General features: G+C 49.1%; 7 non-coding genes across 7 annotated transcripts; all 7 read right to left on the reverse strand.

Annotated features, from left to right (window-relative positions):
• Positions 1–1,275: 1,275 nt before the first annotated feature.
• Positions 1,276–1,394, reverse strand: LOC148431450 (5S ribosomal RNA). Its single transcript, XR_015877147.1, has one exon. It is a non-coding gene; the product is annotated as a 5S ribosomal RNA (ribosomal RNA).
• Positions 1,395–3,553: 2,159 nt separating this feature from the next.
• Positions 3,554–3,672, reverse strand: LOC148431451 (5S ribosomal RNA). Its single transcript, XR_015877106.1, has one exon. It is a non-coding gene; the product is annotated as a 5S ribosomal RNA (ribosomal RNA).
• Positions 3,673–5,835: 2,163 nt separating this feature from the next.
• LOC148431452 (5S ribosomal RNA) lies at positions 5,836–5,954 on the reverse strand. The gene has a single exon (XR_015877107.1). It is a non-coding gene; the product is annotated as a 5S ribosomal RNA (ribosomal RNA).
• A 2,179-nt stretch (positions 5,955–8,133) lies between these two features.
• On the reverse strand, positions 8,134–8,252 carry LOC148431453 (5S ribosomal RNA). Its single transcript, XR_015877108.1, has one exon. It is a non-coding gene; the product is annotated as a 5S ribosomal RNA (ribosomal RNA).
• A 2,159-nt stretch (positions 8,253–10,411) lies between these two features.
• Positions 10,412–10,530, reverse strand: LOC148431454 (5S ribosomal RNA). The gene has a single exon (XR_015877109.1). It is a non-coding gene; the product is annotated as a 5S ribosomal RNA (ribosomal RNA).
• Positions 10,531–12,701: 2,171 nt separating this feature from the next.
• On the reverse strand, positions 12,702–12,820 carry LOC148431455 (5S ribosomal RNA). Its single transcript, XR_015877111.1, has one exon. It is a non-coding gene; the product is annotated as a 5S ribosomal RNA (ribosomal RNA).
• Positions 12,821–14,983: 2,163 nt separating this feature from the next.
• LOC148431456 (5S ribosomal RNA) lies at positions 14,984–15,102 on the reverse strand. Its single transcript, XR_015877112.1, has one exon. It is a non-coding gene; the product is annotated as a 5S ribosomal RNA (ribosomal RNA).
• Between the last annotated feature and the right edge of the window lie 695 nt (positions 15,103–15,797).

The raw sequence follows: 15,797 nt of genomic DNA on the forward strand, positions 1-15,797 counted from the left end.
GAGTGACCAGGCCCAAGCCTGCTCAGTTTGAGTGCTCAGACAAGATCAGGCACCTTCTGATTGGTGTGTCTCCAGGTGCCCGCACCAATCTAGCGTATCCTCTTCCGTTGGGTTCTGGCATCTTTCTTCCGCCAACAGCTGGTCTGTGGACTCACCAGGGACCATCAACCTGGGATGTTGTCATCATGTGGGAAATCGCAATGTTGACAGTCAAAAGGTCAACACCATCATGTCGATATGGCTAAAATGTCCACACCCCACATGTCAACACCTGCAAAATGCTGGCGCAGTCTAAATGACAACACATGAACTGTCGACACAGCTAAAATGCTGCCGTATGAAATAACGACACCGTCAAAATGTCCACAATAGAAATCTTAGGGTTAAGGTCCGGAATTGGGTGTCAACATTATGCACCTGTCAACATTTTGGCTGTCCACAATTTGAACATGTCGGCCTTTTGTTAGTGTCGACATTGTGGTCGTCAACATTCTGAGCATGAGGACATTTTGTCTGTCAATATGTTGTTCTTGTCGACATTACGGTGTCTATATAATGACTGTCAACATTGTTACTGTCGACAAAACATACCGAACTCGCATCAACCTTTAGCCAACCAGCTGATGCCGTTAAGGTCACCGCAGGTGAACATCTTGCGCTGCAGCCAGTTCCTATGTTTGCTGCGTGGCCGTGTAGTAAAAAAAAGTGCAGACATGCAGGATTCACTATGACATTGCAGCCAAACAACAGATGCATTTTGGTTATGGCTCCAGACTTATGGCACTGACCTGATACTGGATAATATGGTGTCCAGCAATGTAGACCATCACTTTGAGGTCAGACACTTGGAAAGGGTGTGAGGAGGCCGTATAACGTGTGCGGTGGGTGACCCTTATAGTGCACAGTCCGTTGCAGCATCTGCTGAGAAATGACTGCGCCGGAAACCCTAGGTGGGACGTAAGGCGCTGCTAAGTGCGGCCTAGTTGTGTGTGCCCTGTCAGCCATGTTGGGAATGGGGTTGCTGCTGCTGAGAGAGTGCTAGATGCTTTGGGTTGTATGCATGAAAAAAGAAGTAGGTGACATAATGGTGAAGTTTGAGTGTAGTTTTGGAAAGAGCTGGATGTGCAGCAGTCATAAATAAGTGAATAAAGGCATGAATGAGTGAGTGAGTGAGTGAGTGAGTAAAAGAAAGAGAGAAGTGTGCATTTGAAAAAGTGAAGAAGATTGAGAAGCTGTGAAGAGCGACCCCTGCTGGTTGCAGCGTAAAAAAGCAAAAGCCTACAGCACCTGGTATTCCCAGGCGGTCTCCCATCCAAGTACTAACCAGGCCTGACCCTGCTTAGCTTCCGAGATCAGACGAGATCGGGCGTGTTCAGGGTGGTGTGGCCATAGGCAGAGACCAGACTCTCACTTGCTCCTTTTCTACTTGTCACCAGCAGCAGCCAGGATCCACCTCTCCAGCCCAGCTGCTCCTTGCTATTCACTACCTTCCACACGTTGCTTGCTGTCTGCATCACAGCACTGGGCTCTCTCCCTCCAACCCTCTCGTCTAGCCACATCTTCCTGCTGCTGCTGCTGCCTCTTTAAGCCTTTTTTACTCCCTCTTTTTTTCCTCCTTATTGCCCACACAAACATACTCTCACAACCTGCCTTACTTTGGCTTACTTCTCTCATTCATTTTACTAATCAGCAGCATCTCAAACACGTTCTTCTATCTTCACAGATGTCTGGCCCCTAGCGCCCTACAGCGGCAAGGCAATCACACCTGGATGACTAAGCGGGCAGCTTTCCTTTCAGCCTGTTTTCTCACAGGCCCTTAGTAGGTAAGCGCTGGCTTTCTTGCTTGCTTTCGTGACTTGGGCAATGGCTTGCATCGGCGACATCTATCACAGAATGGGAAGGGCTAGAGAAAGCCTTCTTCGGGACAGCGCTCGTCTGCTCGGTGACATGGAATGGTGGCTCTCTTACTGTGGCCGGCTGAAAGCTTGGGCTGCGTTGAAGGCTTTCTTTCTTTTTCAGAGTCCAGGCCATGGGTGGAGGGATGATGGAAGCCAGGAACAAATTGTAGACTCAGATAGGTGTCTGGAATTAGCATTGGTGTTACACAACCATTCCTGTGCACTTCAGGTGCTGCTACTGCTGTGGTAACATTGGAGAAGTGGGCCCCCACAAAGGGCCTAGAGAAGATGGCCTCCTACTGGCCCCAGCTCCAACAGAGAAGAAGAAAAAAAGCAAAACATAGCTCCGAGTGTTCCAAGTCATCTGCCTTCCAGAGAGTGACCAGGCCCAAGCCTGCTCAGTTTGAGTGCTCAGACAAGATCAGGCACCTTCTGATTGGTGTGTCTCCAGGTGCCCGCACCAATCTAGCGTATCCTCTTCCGTTGGGTTCTGGCATCTTTCTTCCGCCAACAGCTGGTCTGTGGACTCACCAGGGACCATCAACCTGGGATGTTGTCATCATGTGGGAAATCGCAATGTTGACAGTCAAAAGGTCAACACCATCATGTCGATATGGCTAAAATGTCCACACCCCACATGTCAACACCTGCAAAATGCTGGCGCAGTCTAAATGACAACACATGAACTGTCGACACAGCTAAAATGCTGCCGTATGAAATAACGACACCGTCAAAATGTCCACAATAGAAATCTTAGGGTTAAGGTCCGGAATTGGGTGTCAACATTATGCACCTGTCAACATTTTGGCTGTCCACAATTTGAACATGTCGGCCTTTTGTTAGTGTCGACATTGTGGTCGTCAACATTCTGAGCATGAGGACATTTTGTCTGTCAATATGTTGTTCTTGTCGACATTACGGTGTCTATATAATGACTGTCAACATTGTTACTGTCGACAAAACATACCGAACTCGCATCAACCTTTAGCCAACCAGCTGATGCCGTTAAGGTCACCGCAGGTGAACATCTTGCGCTGCAGCCAGTTCCTATGTTTGCTGCGTGGCCGTGTAGTAAAAAAAAGTGCAGACAAGCAGGATTCACTATGACATTGCAGCCAAACAACAGATGCATTTTGGTTATGGCTCCAGACTTATGGCACTGACCTGATACTGGATAATATGGTGTCCAGCAATGTAGACCATCACTTTGAGGTCAGACACTTGGAAAGGGTGTGAGGAGGCCGTATAACGTGTGCGGTGGGTGACCCTTATAGTGCACAGTCCGTTGCAGCATCTGCTGAGAAATGACTGCGCCGGAAACCCTAGGTGGGACGTAAGGCGCTGCTAAGTGCGGCCTAGTTGTGTGTGCCCTGTCAGCCATGTTGGGAATGGGGTTGCTGCTGCTGAGAGAGTGCTAGATGCTTTGGGTTGTATGCATGAAAAAAGAAGTAGGTGACATAATGGTGAAGTTTGAGTGTAGTTTTGGAAAGAGCTGGATGTGCAGCAGTCATAAATAAGTGAATAAAGGCATGAATGAGTGAGTGAGTGAGTGAGTGAGTGAGTAAAAGAAAGAGAGAAGTGTGCATTTGAAAAAGTGAAGAAGATTGAGAAGCTGTGAAGAGCGACCCCTGCTGGTTGCAGAGTAAAAAAGCAAAAGCCTACAGCACCTGGTATTCCCAGGCGGTCTCCCATCCAAGTACTAACCAGGCCTGACCCTGCTTAGCTTCCGAGATCAGACGAGATCGGGCGTGTTCAGGGTGGTGTGGCCGTAGGCAGAGACCAGACTCTCACTTGCTCCTTTTCTACTTGTCACCAGCAGCAGCCAGGATCCACCTCTCCAGCCCAGCTGCTCCTTGCTATTCACTACCTTCCACACGTTGCTTGCTGTCTGCATCACAGCACTGGGCTCTCTCCCTCCAACCCTCTCGTCTAGCCACATCTTGCTACTGCTGCTGCTGCCTCTTTAAGCCTTTTTTACTCCCTCTTTTTTTCCTCCTTATTGCCCACACAAACATACTCTCACAACCGGCCTTACTTTGGCTTACTTCTCTCATTCATTTTACTAATCAGCAGCATCTCAAACACGTTCTTCTATCTTCACAGATGTCTGGCCCCTAGCGCCCTACAGCGGCAAGGCAATCACACCTGGATGACTAAGCGGGCAGCTTTCCCTTCAGCCTGCTTTCTCACAGGCCCTTAGTAGGTAAGCGCTGGCTTTCTTGCTTGCTTTCGTGACTTGGGCAATGGCTGGCATCGGCGACGTCTATCACAGAATGGGAAGGGCTAGAGAAAGCCTTCTTCGGGACAGCGCTCGTCTGCTCGGTGACATGTAATGGTGGCTCTCTTACTGTGGCCGGCTGAAAGCTTGGGCTGCGTTGAAGGCTTTCTTTCTTTTTCAGAGTCCAGGCCATGGGTGGAGGGATGATGGAAGCCAGGAACAAATTGTAGACTCAGGCAGGTGTCTGGAATTAGCATTGGTGTTACACAACCATTCCTGTGCACTTCAGGTGCTGCTACTGCTGTGGTAACATTGGAGAAGTGGGCCCCCACAAAGGGCCTAGAGAAGATGGCCTCCTACTGGCCCCAGCTCCAACAGAGAAGAAGAAAAAAAGCAAAACATAGCTCCGAGTGTTCCAAGTCATCTGCCTTTCAGAGAGTGACCAGGCCCAAGCCTGCTCAGTTTGAGTGCTCAGACAAGATCAGGCACCTTCTGATTGGTGTGTCTCCAGGTGCCCGCACCAATCTAGCGTATCCTCTTCCGTTGGGTTCTGGCATCTTTCTTCCGCCAACAGCTGGTCTGTGGACTCACCAGGGACCATCAACCTGGGATGTTGTCAACATGTTGGAAATCGCAATGTTGACAGTCAAAAGGTCAACACCATCATGTCGATATGGCTAAAATGTCCACACCCCACATGTCAACACCTGCAAAATGCTGGCGCAGTCTAAATGGCAACACATGAACTGTCGACACAGCTAAAATGCTGCTGTATGAAATAACGACACCGTCAAAATGTCCACAATAGAAATCTTAGGGTTAAGGTCTGGAATTGGGTGTCAACATTATGCACCTGTCAACATTTTGGCTGTCCACAATTTGAACATGTCGGTTTTTTGTTAGTGTCGACCTTGTGGTTGTCAACATTCTGAGCATGAGGACATTTTGTCTGTCAATATGTTGTTCTTGTCGACATTACGGTGTCTATATAATGACTGTCAACATTGTTACTGTCGACAAAACATACTGAACTCGCATCAACCTTTAGCCAACCAGCTGATGCCGTTAAGGTCACCGCAGGTGAACATCTTGCGCTGCAGCCAGTTCCTATGTTTGCTGCGTGGCCGTGTAGTAAAAAAAAGTGCAGACATGCAGGATTCACTATGACATTGCAGCCAAACAACAGATGCATTTTGGTTATGGCTCCAGACTTATGGCACTGACCTGATACTGGATAATATGGTGTCCAGCAATGTAGACCATCACTTTGAGGTCAGACACTTGGAAAGGGTGTGAGGAGGCCGTATAACGTGTGCGGTGGGTGACCCTTATAGTGCACAGTCCGTTGCAGCATCTGCTGAGAAATGACTGCGCCGGAAACCCTAGGTGGGACGTAAGGCGCTGCTAAGTGCGGCCTAGTTGTGTGTGCCCTGTCAGCCATGTTGGGAATGGGGTTGCTGCTGCTGAGAGAGTGCTAGATGCTTTGGGTTGTATGCATGAAAAAAGAAGTAGGTGACATAATGGTGAAGTTTGAGTGTAGTTTTGGAAAGAGCTGGATGTGCAGCAGTCATAAATAAGTGAATAAAGGCATGAATGAGTGAGTGAGTGAGTGAGTGAGTGAGTGAGTAAAAGAAAGAGAGAAGTGTGCATTTGAAAAAGTGAAGAAGATTGAGAAGCTGTGAAGAGCGACCCCTGCTGGTTGCAGCGTAAAAAAGCAAAAGCCTACAGCACCTGGTATTCCCAGGCGGTCTCCCATCCAAGTACTAACCAGGCCTGACCCTGCTTAGCTTCCGAGATCAGACGAGATCGGGCGTGTTCAGGGTGGTGTGGCCGTAGGCAGAGACCAGACTCTCACTTGCTCCTTTTCTACTTGTCACCAGCAGCAGCCAGGATCCACCTCTCCAGCCCAGCTGCTCCTTGCTATTCACTACCTTCCACACGTTGCTTGCTGTCTGCATCACAGCACTGGGCTCTCTCCCTCCAACCCTCTCGTCTAGCCACATCTTGCTACTGCTGCTGCTGCCTCTTTAAGCCTTTTTTACTCCCTCTTTTTTTCCTCCTTATTGCCCACACAAACATACTCTCACAACCGGCCTTACTTTGGCTTACTTCTCTCATTCATTTTACTAATCAGCAGCATCTCAAACACGTTCTTCTATCTTCACAGATGTCTGGCCCCTAGCGCCCTACAGCGGCAAGGCAATCACACCTGGATGACTAAGCGGGCAGCTTTCCCTTCAGCCTGCTTTCTCACAGGCCCTTAGTAGGTAAGCGCTGGCTTTCTTGCTTGCTTTCGTGACTTGGGCAATGGCTGGCATCGGCGACGTCTATCACAGAATGGGAAGGGCTAGAGAAAGCCTTCATCGGGACAGCGCTCGTCTGCTCGGTGACATGGAATGGTGGCTCTCTTACTGTGGCCGGCTGAAAGCTTGGGCTGCGTTGAAGGCTTTCTTTCTTTTTCAGAGTCCAGGCCATGGGTGGAGGGATGATGGAAGCCAGGAACAAATTGTAGACTCAGACAGGTGTCTGGAATTAGCATTGGTGTTACACAACCATTCCTGTGCACTTCAGGTGCTGCTACTGCTGTGGTAACATTGGAGAAGTGGGCCCCCACAAAGGGCCTAGAGAAGATGGCCTCCTACTGGCCCCAGCTCCAACAGAGAAGAAGAAAAAAAGCAAAACATAGCTCCGAGTGTTCCAAGTCATCTGCCTTCCAGAGAGTGACCAGGCCCAAGCCTGCTCAGTTTGAGTGCTCAGACAAGATCAGGTACCTTCTGATTGGTGTGTCTCCAGGTGCCCGCACCAATCTAGCGTATCCTCTTCCGTTGGGTTCTGGCATCTTTTTTCCGCCAACAGCTGGTCTGTGGACTCACCAGGGACCATCAACCTGGGATGTTGTCATCATGTGGGAAATCGCAATCTTGACAGTCAAAAGGTCAATACCATCATGTCAATATGGCTAAAATGTCCACACCCCACATGTCAACACCTGCAAAATGCTGGCGCAGTCTAAATGACAACACATGAACTGTCGACACAGCTAAAATGCTGCCGTATGAAATAACGACACCGTCAAAATGTCCACAATAGAAATCTTAGGGTTAAGGTCTGGAATTGGGTGTCAACATTATGCACCTGTCAACATTTTGGCTGTCCACAATTTGAACATGTCGGCCTTTTGTTAGTGTCAACATTGTGGTTGTCAACATTCTGAGCATGAGGACATTTTGTCTGTCAATATGTTGTTCTTGTCGACATTACGGTGTCTATATAATGACTGTCAACATTGTTACTGTCGACAAAACATACCGAACTCGCATCAACCTTTAGCCAACCAGCTGATGCCGTTAAGGTCACCGCAGGTGAACATCTTGCGCTGCAGCCAGTTCCTATGTTTGCTGCGTGGCCATGTAGTAAAAAAAAGTGCAGACATGCAGGATTCACTATGACATTGCAGCCAAACAACAGATGCATTTTGGTTATGGCTCCAGACTTATGGCACTGACCTGATACTGGATAATATGGTGTCCAGCAATGTAGACCATCACTTTGAGGTCAGACACTTGGAAAGGGTATGAGGAGGCCGTATAACGTGTGCGGTGGGTGACCCTTATAGTGCACAGTCCGTTGCAGCATCTGCTGAGAAATGACTGCGCCGGAAACCCTAGGTGGGACGTAAGGCGCTGCTAAGTGCGGCCTAGTTGTGTGTGCCCTGTCAGCCATGTTGGGAATGGGGTTGCTGCTGCTGAGAGAGTGCTAGATGCTTTGGGTTGTATGCATGAAAAAAGAAGTAGGTGACATAATGGTGAAGTTTGAGTGTAGTTTTGGAAAGAGCTGGATGTGCAGCAGTCATAAATAAGTGAATAAAGGCATGAATGAGTGAGTGAGTGAGTGAGTGAGTGAGTGAGTGAGTGAGTGAGTGAGTAAAAGAAAGAGAGAAGTGTGCATTTGAAAAAGTGAAGAAGATTGAGAAGCTGTGAAGAGCGACCCCTGCTGGTTGCAGAGTAAAAAAGCAAAAGCCTACAGCACCTGGTATTCCCAGGCGGTCTCCCATCCAAGTACTAACCAGGCCTGACCCTGCTTAGCTTCCGAGATCAGACGAGATCGGGCGTGTTCAGGGTGGTGTGGCCGTAGGCAGAGACCAGACTCTCACTTGCTCCTTTTCTACTTGTCACCAGCAGCAGCCAGGATCCACCTCTCCAGCCCAGCTGCTCCTTGCTATTCACTACCTTCCACACGTTGCTTGCTGTCTGCATCACAGCACTGGGCTCTCTCCCTCCAACCCTCTCGTCTAGCCACATCTTCCTGCTGCTGCTGCTGCCTCTTTAAGCCTTTTTTACTCCCTCTTTTTTTCCTCCTTATTGCCCACACAAACATACTCTCACAACCGGCCTTACTTTGGCTTACTTCTCTCATTCATTTTACTAATCAGCAGCATCTCAAACACGTTCTTCTATCTTCACAGATGTCTGGCCCCTAGCGCCCTACAGCGGCAAGGCAATCACACCTGGATGACTAAGCGGGCAGCTTTCCCTTCAGCCTGCTTTCTCACAGGCCCTTAGTAGGTAAGCGCTGGCTTTCTTGCTTGCTTTCGTGACTTGGGCAATGGCTGGCATCGGCGACGTCTATCACAGAATGGGAAGGGCTAGAGAAAGCCTTCTTCGGGACAGCGCTCGTCTGCTCGGTGACATGTAATGGTGGCTCTCTTACTGTGGCCGGCTGAAAGCTTGGGCTGCGTTGAAGGCTTTCTTTCTTTTTCAGAGTCCAGGCCATGGGTGGAGGGATGATGGAAGCCAGGAACAAATTGTAGACTCAGGCAGGTGTCTGGAATTAGCATTGGTGTTACACAACCATTCCTGTGCACTTCAGGTGCTGCTACTGCTGTGGTAACATTGGAGAAGTGGGCCCCCACAAAGGGCCTAGAGAAGATGGCCTCCTACTGGCCCCAGCTCCAACAGAGAAGAAGAAAAAAAGCAAAACATAGCTCCGAGTGTTCCAAGTCATCTGCCTTCCAGAGAGTGACCAGGCCCAAGCCTGCTCAGTTTGAGTGCTCAGACAAGATCAGGTACCTTCTGATTGGTGTGTCTCCAGGTGCCCGCACCAATCTAGCGTATCCTCTTCCGTTGGGTTCTGGCATCTTTCTTCCGCCAACAGCTGGTCTGTGGACTCACCAGGGACCATCAACCTGGGATGTTGTCATCATGTGGGAAATCGCAATGTTGACAGTCAAAAGGTCAACACCATCATGTCGATATGGCTAAAATGTCCACACCCCACATGTCAACACCTGCAAAATGCTGGCGCAGTCTAAATGGCAACACATGAACTGTCGACACAGCTAAAATGCTGCTGTATGAAATAACGACACCGTCAAAATGTCCACAATAGAAATCTTAGGGTTAAGGTCTGGAATTGGGTGTCAACATTATGCACCTGTCAACATTTTGGCTGTCCACAATTTGAACATGTCGGTTTTTTGTTAGTGTCGACCTTGTGGTTGTCAACATTCTGAGCATGAGGACATTTTGTCTGTCAATATGTTGTTCTTGTCGACATTACGGTGTCTATATAATGACTGTCAACATTGTTACTGTCGACAAAACATACTGAACTCGCATCAACCTTTAGCCAACCAGCTGATGCCGTTAAGGTCACCGCAGGTGAACATCTTGCGCTGCAGCCAGTTCCTATGTTTGCTGCGTGGCCGTGTAGTAAAAAAAAGTGCAGACATGCAGGATTCACTATGACATTGCAGCCAAACAACAGATGCATTTTGGTTATGGCTCCAGACTTATGGCACTGACCTGATACTGGATAATATGGTGTCCAGCAATGTAGACCATCACTTTGAGGTCAGACACTTGGAAAGGGTGTGAGGAGGCCGTATAACGTGTGCGGTGGGTGACCCTTATAGTGCACAGTCCGTTGCAGCATCTGCTGAGAAATGACTGCGCCGGAAACCCTAGGTGGGACGTAAGGCGCTGCTAAGTGCGGCCTAGTTGTGTGTGCCCTGTCAGCCATGTTGGGAATGGGGTTGCTGCTGCTGAGAGAGTGCTAGATGCTTTGGGTTGTATGCATGAAAAAAGAAGTAGGTGACATAATGGTGAAGTTTGAGTGTAGTTTTGGAAAGAGCTGGATGTGCAGCAGTCATAAATAAGTGAATAAAGGCATGAATGAGTGAGTGAGTGAGTGAGTGAGTGAGTAAAAGAAAGAGAGAAGTGTGCATTTGAAAAAGTGAAGAAGATTGAGAAGCTGTGAAGAGCGACCCCTGCTGGTTGCAGCGTAAAAAAGCAAAAGCCTACAGCACCTGGTATTCCCAGGCGGTCTCCCATCCAAGTACTAACCAGGCCTGACCCTGCTTAGCTTCCGAGATCAGACGAGATCGGGCGTGTTCAGGGTGGTGTGGCCGTAGGCAGAGACCAGACTCTCACTTGCTCCTTTTCTACTTGTCACCAGCAGCAGCCAGGATCCACCTCTCCAGCCCAGCTGCTCCTTGCTATTCACTACCTTCCACACGTTGCTTGCTGTCTGCATCACAGCACTGGGCTCTCTCCCTCCAACCCTCTCGTCTAGCCACATCTTGCTACTGCTGCTGCTGCCTCTTTAAGCCTTTTTTACTCCCTCTTTTTTTCCTCCTTATTGCCCACACAAACATACTCTCACAACCGGCCTTACTTTGGCTTACTTCTCTCATTCATTTTACTAATCAGCAGCATCTCAAACACGTTCTTCTATCTTCACAGATGTCTGGCCCCTAGCGCCCTACAGCGGCAAGGCAATCACACCTGGATGACTAAGCGGGCAGCTTTCCCTTCAGCCTGCTTTCTCACAGGCCCTTAGTAGGTAAGCGCTGGCTTTCTTGCTTGCTTTCGTGACTTGGGCAATGGCTGGCATCGGCGACGTCTATCACAGAATGGGAAGGGCTAGAGAAAGCCTTCATCGGGACAGCGCTCGTCTGCTCGGTGACATGGAATGGTGGCTCTCTTACTGTGGCCGGCTGAAAGCTTGGGCTGCGTTGAAGGCTTTCTTTCTTTTTCAGAGTCCAGGCCATGGGTGGAGGGATGATGGAAGCCAGGAACAAATTGTAGACTCAGACAGGTGTCTGGAATTAGCATTGGTGTTACACAACCATTCCTGTGCACTTCAGGTGCTGCTACTGCTGTGGTAACATTGGAGAAGTGGGCCCCCACAAAGGGCCTAGAGAAGATGGCCTCCTACTGGCCCCAGCTCCAACAGAGAAGAAGAAAAAAAGCAAAACATAGCTCCGAGTGTTCCAAGTCATCTGCCTTCCAGAGAGTGACCAGGCCCAAGCCTGCTCAGTTTGAGTGCTCAGACAAGATCAGGTACCTTCTGATTGGTGTGTCTCCAGGTGCCCGCACCAATCTAGCGTATCCTCTTCCGTTGGGTTCTGGCATCTTTTTTCCGCCAACAGCTGGTCTGTGGACTCACCAGGGACCATCAACCTGGGATGTTGTCATCATGTGGGAAATCGCAATCTTGACAGTCAAAAGGTCAATACCATCATGTCAATATGGCTAAAATGTCCACACCCCACATGTCAACACCTGCAAAATGCTGGCGCAGTCTAAATGACAACACATGAACTGTCGACACAGCTAAAATGCTGCCGTATGAAATAACGACACCGTCAAAATGTCCACAATAGAAATCTTAGGGTTAAGGTCTGGAATTGGGTGTCAACATTATGCACCTGTCAACATTTTGGCTGTCCACAATTTGAACATGTCGGCCTTTTGTTAGTGTCAACATTGTGGTTGTCAACATTCTGAGCATGAGGACATTTTGTCTGTCAATATGTTGTTCTTGTCGACATTACGGTGTCTATATAATGACTGTCAACATTGTTACTGTCGACAAAACATACCGAACTCGCATCAACCTTTAGCCAACCAGCTGATGCCGTTAAGGTCACCGCAGGTGAACATCTTGCGCTGCAGCCAGTTCCTATGTTTGCTGCGTGGCCATGTAGTAAAAAAAAGTGCAGACATGCAGGATTCACTATGACATTGCAGCCAAACAACAGATGCATTTTGGTTATGGCTCCAGACTTATGGCACTGACCTGATACTGGATAATATGGTGTCCAGCAATGTAGACCATCACTTTGAGGTCAGACACTTGGAAAGGGTATGAGGAGGCCGTATAACGTGTGCGGTGGGTGACCCTTATAGTGCACAGTCCGTTGCAGCATCTGCTGAGAAATGACTGCGCCGGAAACCCTAGGTGGGACGTAAGGCGCTGCTAAGTGCGGCCTAGTTGTGTGTGCCCTGTCAGCCATGTTGGGAATGGGGTTGCTGCTGCTGAGAGAGTGCTAGATGCTTTGGGTTGTATGCATGAAAAAAGAAGTAGGTGACATAATGGTGAAGTTTGAGTGTAGTTTTGGAAAGAGCTGGATGTGCAGCAGTCATAAATAAGTGAATAAAGGCATGAATGAGTGAGTGAGTGAGTGAGTGAGTGAGTGAGTGAGTGAGTAAAAGAAAGAGAGAAGTGTGCATTTGAAAAAGTGAAGAAGATTGAGAAGCTGTGAAGAGCGACCCCTGCTGGTTGCAGAGTAAAAAAGCAAAAGCCTACAGCACCTGGTATTCCCAGGCGGTCTCCCATCCAAGTACTAACCAGGCCTGACCCTGCTTAGCTTCCGAGATCAGACGAGATCGGGCGTGTTCAGGGTGGTGTGGCCGTAGGCAGAGACCAGACTCTCACTTGCTCCTTTTCTACTTGTCACCAGCAGCAGCCAGGATCCACCTCTCCAGCCCAGCTGCTCCTTGCTATTCACTACCTTCCACACGTTGCTTGCTGTCTGCATCACAGCACTGGGCTCTCTCCCTCCAACCCTCTCGTCTAGCCACATCTTCCTGCTGCTGCTGCTGCCTCTTTAAGCCTTTTTTACTCCCTCTTTTTTTCCTCCTTATTGCCCACACAAACATACTCTCACAACCGGCCTTACTTTGGCTTACTTCTCTCATTCATTTTACTAATCAGCAGCATCTCAAACACGTTCTTCTATCTTCACAGATGTCTGGCCCCTAGCGCCCTACAGCGGCAAGGCAATCACACCTGGATGACTAAGCGGGCAGCTTTCCCTTCAGCCTGCTTTCTCACAGGCCCTTAGTAGGTAAGCGCTGGCTTTCTTGCTTGCTTTCGTGACTTGGGCAATGGCTGGCATCGGCGACGTCTATCACAGAATGGGAAGGGCTAGAGAAAGCCTTCTTCGGGACAGCGCTCGTCTGCTCGGTGACATGTAATGGTGGCTCTCTTACTGTGGCCGGCTGAAAGCTTGGGCTGCGTTGAAGGCTTTCTTTCTTTTTCAGAGTCCAGGCCATGGGTGGAGGGATGATGGAAGCCAGGAACAAATTGTAGACTCAGGCAGGTGTCTGGAATTAGCATTGGTGTTACACAACCATTCCTGTGCACTTCAGGTGCTGCTACTGCTGTGGTAACATTGGAGAAGTGGGCCCCCACAAAGGGCCTAGAGAAGATGGCCTCCTACTGGCCCCAGCTCCAACAGAGAAGAAGAAAAAAAGCAAAACATAGCTCCGAGTGTTCCAAGTCATCTGCCTTCCAGAGAGTGACCAGGCCCAAGCCTGCTCAGTTTGAGTGCTCAGACAAGATCAGGTACCTTCTGATTGGTGTGTCTCCAGGTGCCCGCACCAATCTAGCGTATCCTCTTCCGTTGGGTTCTGGCATCTTTCTTCCGCCAACAGCTGGTCTGTGGACTCACCAGGGACCATCAACCTGGGATGTTGTCATCATGTGGGAAATCGCAATGTTGACAGTCAAAAGGTCAACACCATCATGTCGATATGGCTAAAATGTCCACACCCCACATGTCAACACCTGCAAAATGCTGGCGCAGTCTAAATGGCAACACATGAACTGTCGACACAGCTAAAATGCTGCTGTATGAAATAACGACACCGTCAAAATGTCCACAATAGAAATCTTAGGGTTAAGGTCTGGAATTGGGTGTCAACATTATGCACCTGTCAACATTTTGGCTGTCCACAATTTGAACATGTCGGTTTTTTGTTAGTGTCGACCTTGTGGTTGTCAACATTCTGAGCATGAGGACATTTTGTCTGTCAATATGTTGTTCTTGTCGACATTACGGTGTCTATATAATGACTGTCAACATTGTTACTGTCGACAAAACATACTGAACTCGCATCAACCTTTAGCCAACCAGCTGATGCCGTTAAGGTCACCGCAGGTGAACATCTTGCGCTGCAGCCAGTTCCTATGTTTGCTGCGTGGCCGTGTAGTAAAAAAAAGTGCAGACATGCAGGATTCACTATGACATTGCAGCCAAACAACAGATGCATTTTGGTTATGGCTCCAGACTTATGGCACTGACCTGATACTGGATAATATGGTGTCCAGCAATGTAGACCATCACTTTGAGGTCAGACACTTGGAAAGGGTGTGAGGAGGCCGTATAACGTGTGCGGTGGGTGACCCTTATAGTGCACAGTCCGTTGCAGCATCTGCTGAGAAATGACTGCGCCGGAAACCCTAGGTGGGACGTAAGGCGCTGCTAAGTGCGGCCTAGTTGTGTGTGCCCTGTCAGCCATGTTGGGAATGGGGTTGCTGCTGCTGAGAGAGTGCTAGATGCTTTGGGTTGTATGCATGAAAAAAGAAGTAGGTGACATAATGGTGAAGTTTGAGTGTAGTTTTGGAAAGAGCTGGATGTGCAGCAGTCATAAATAAGTGAATAAAGGCATGAATGAGTGAGTGAGTGAGTGAGTGAGTGAGTGAGTAAAAGAAAGAGAGAAGTGTGCATTTGAAAAAGTGAAGAAGATTGAGAAGCTGTGAAGAGCGACCCCTGCTGGTTGCAGCGTAAAAAAGCAAAAGCCTACAGCACCTGGTATTCCCAGGCGGTCTCCCATCCAAGTACTAACCAGGCCTGACCCTGCTTAGCTTCCGAGATCAGACGAGATCGGGCGTGTTCAGGGTGGTGTGGCCGTAGGCAGAGACCAGACTCTCACTTGCTCCTTTTCTACTTGTCACCAGCAGCAGCCAGGATCCACCTCTCCAGCCCAGCTGCTCCTTGCTATTCACTACCTTCCACACGTTGCTTGCTGTCTGCATCACAGCACTGGGCTCTCTCCCTCCAACCCTCTCGTCTAGCCACATCTTGCTACTGCTGCTGCTGCCTCTTTAAGCCTTTTTTACTCCCTCTTTTTTTCCTCCTTATTGCCCACACAAACATACTCTCACAACCGGCCTTACTTTGGCTTACTTCTCTCATTCATTTTACTAATCAGCAGCATCTCAAACACGTTCTTCTATCTTCACAGATGTCTGGCCCCTAGCGCCCTACAGCGGCAAGGCAATCACACCTGGATGACTAAGCGGGCAGCTTTCCCTTCAGCCTGCTTTCTCACAGGCCCTTAGTAGGTAAGCGCTGGCTTTCTTGCTTGCTTTCGTGACTTGGGCAATGGCTGGCATCGGCGACGTCTATCACAGAATGGGAAGGGCTAGAGAAAGCCTTCATCGGGACAGCGCTCGTCTGCTCGGTGACATGGAATGGTGGCTCTCTTACTGTGGCCGGCTGAAAGCTTGGGCTGCGTTGAAGGCTTTCTTTCTTTTTCAGAGTCCAGGCCATGGGTGGAGGGATGATGGAAGCCAGGAACAAATTGTAGACTCAGACAGGTGTCTGGAAT

The sequence above is a fragment of the Taudactylus pleione genome, unplaced genomic scaffold (assembly GCF_031769625.1).
Source record: "Taudactylus pleione unplaced genomic scaffold, aTauple2 ptg002260l, whole genome shotgun sequence".
Classification (NCBI taxonomy): domain Eukaryota; kingdom Metazoa; phylum Chordata; class Amphibia; order Anura; family Myobatrachidae; genus Taudactylus; species Taudactylus pleione.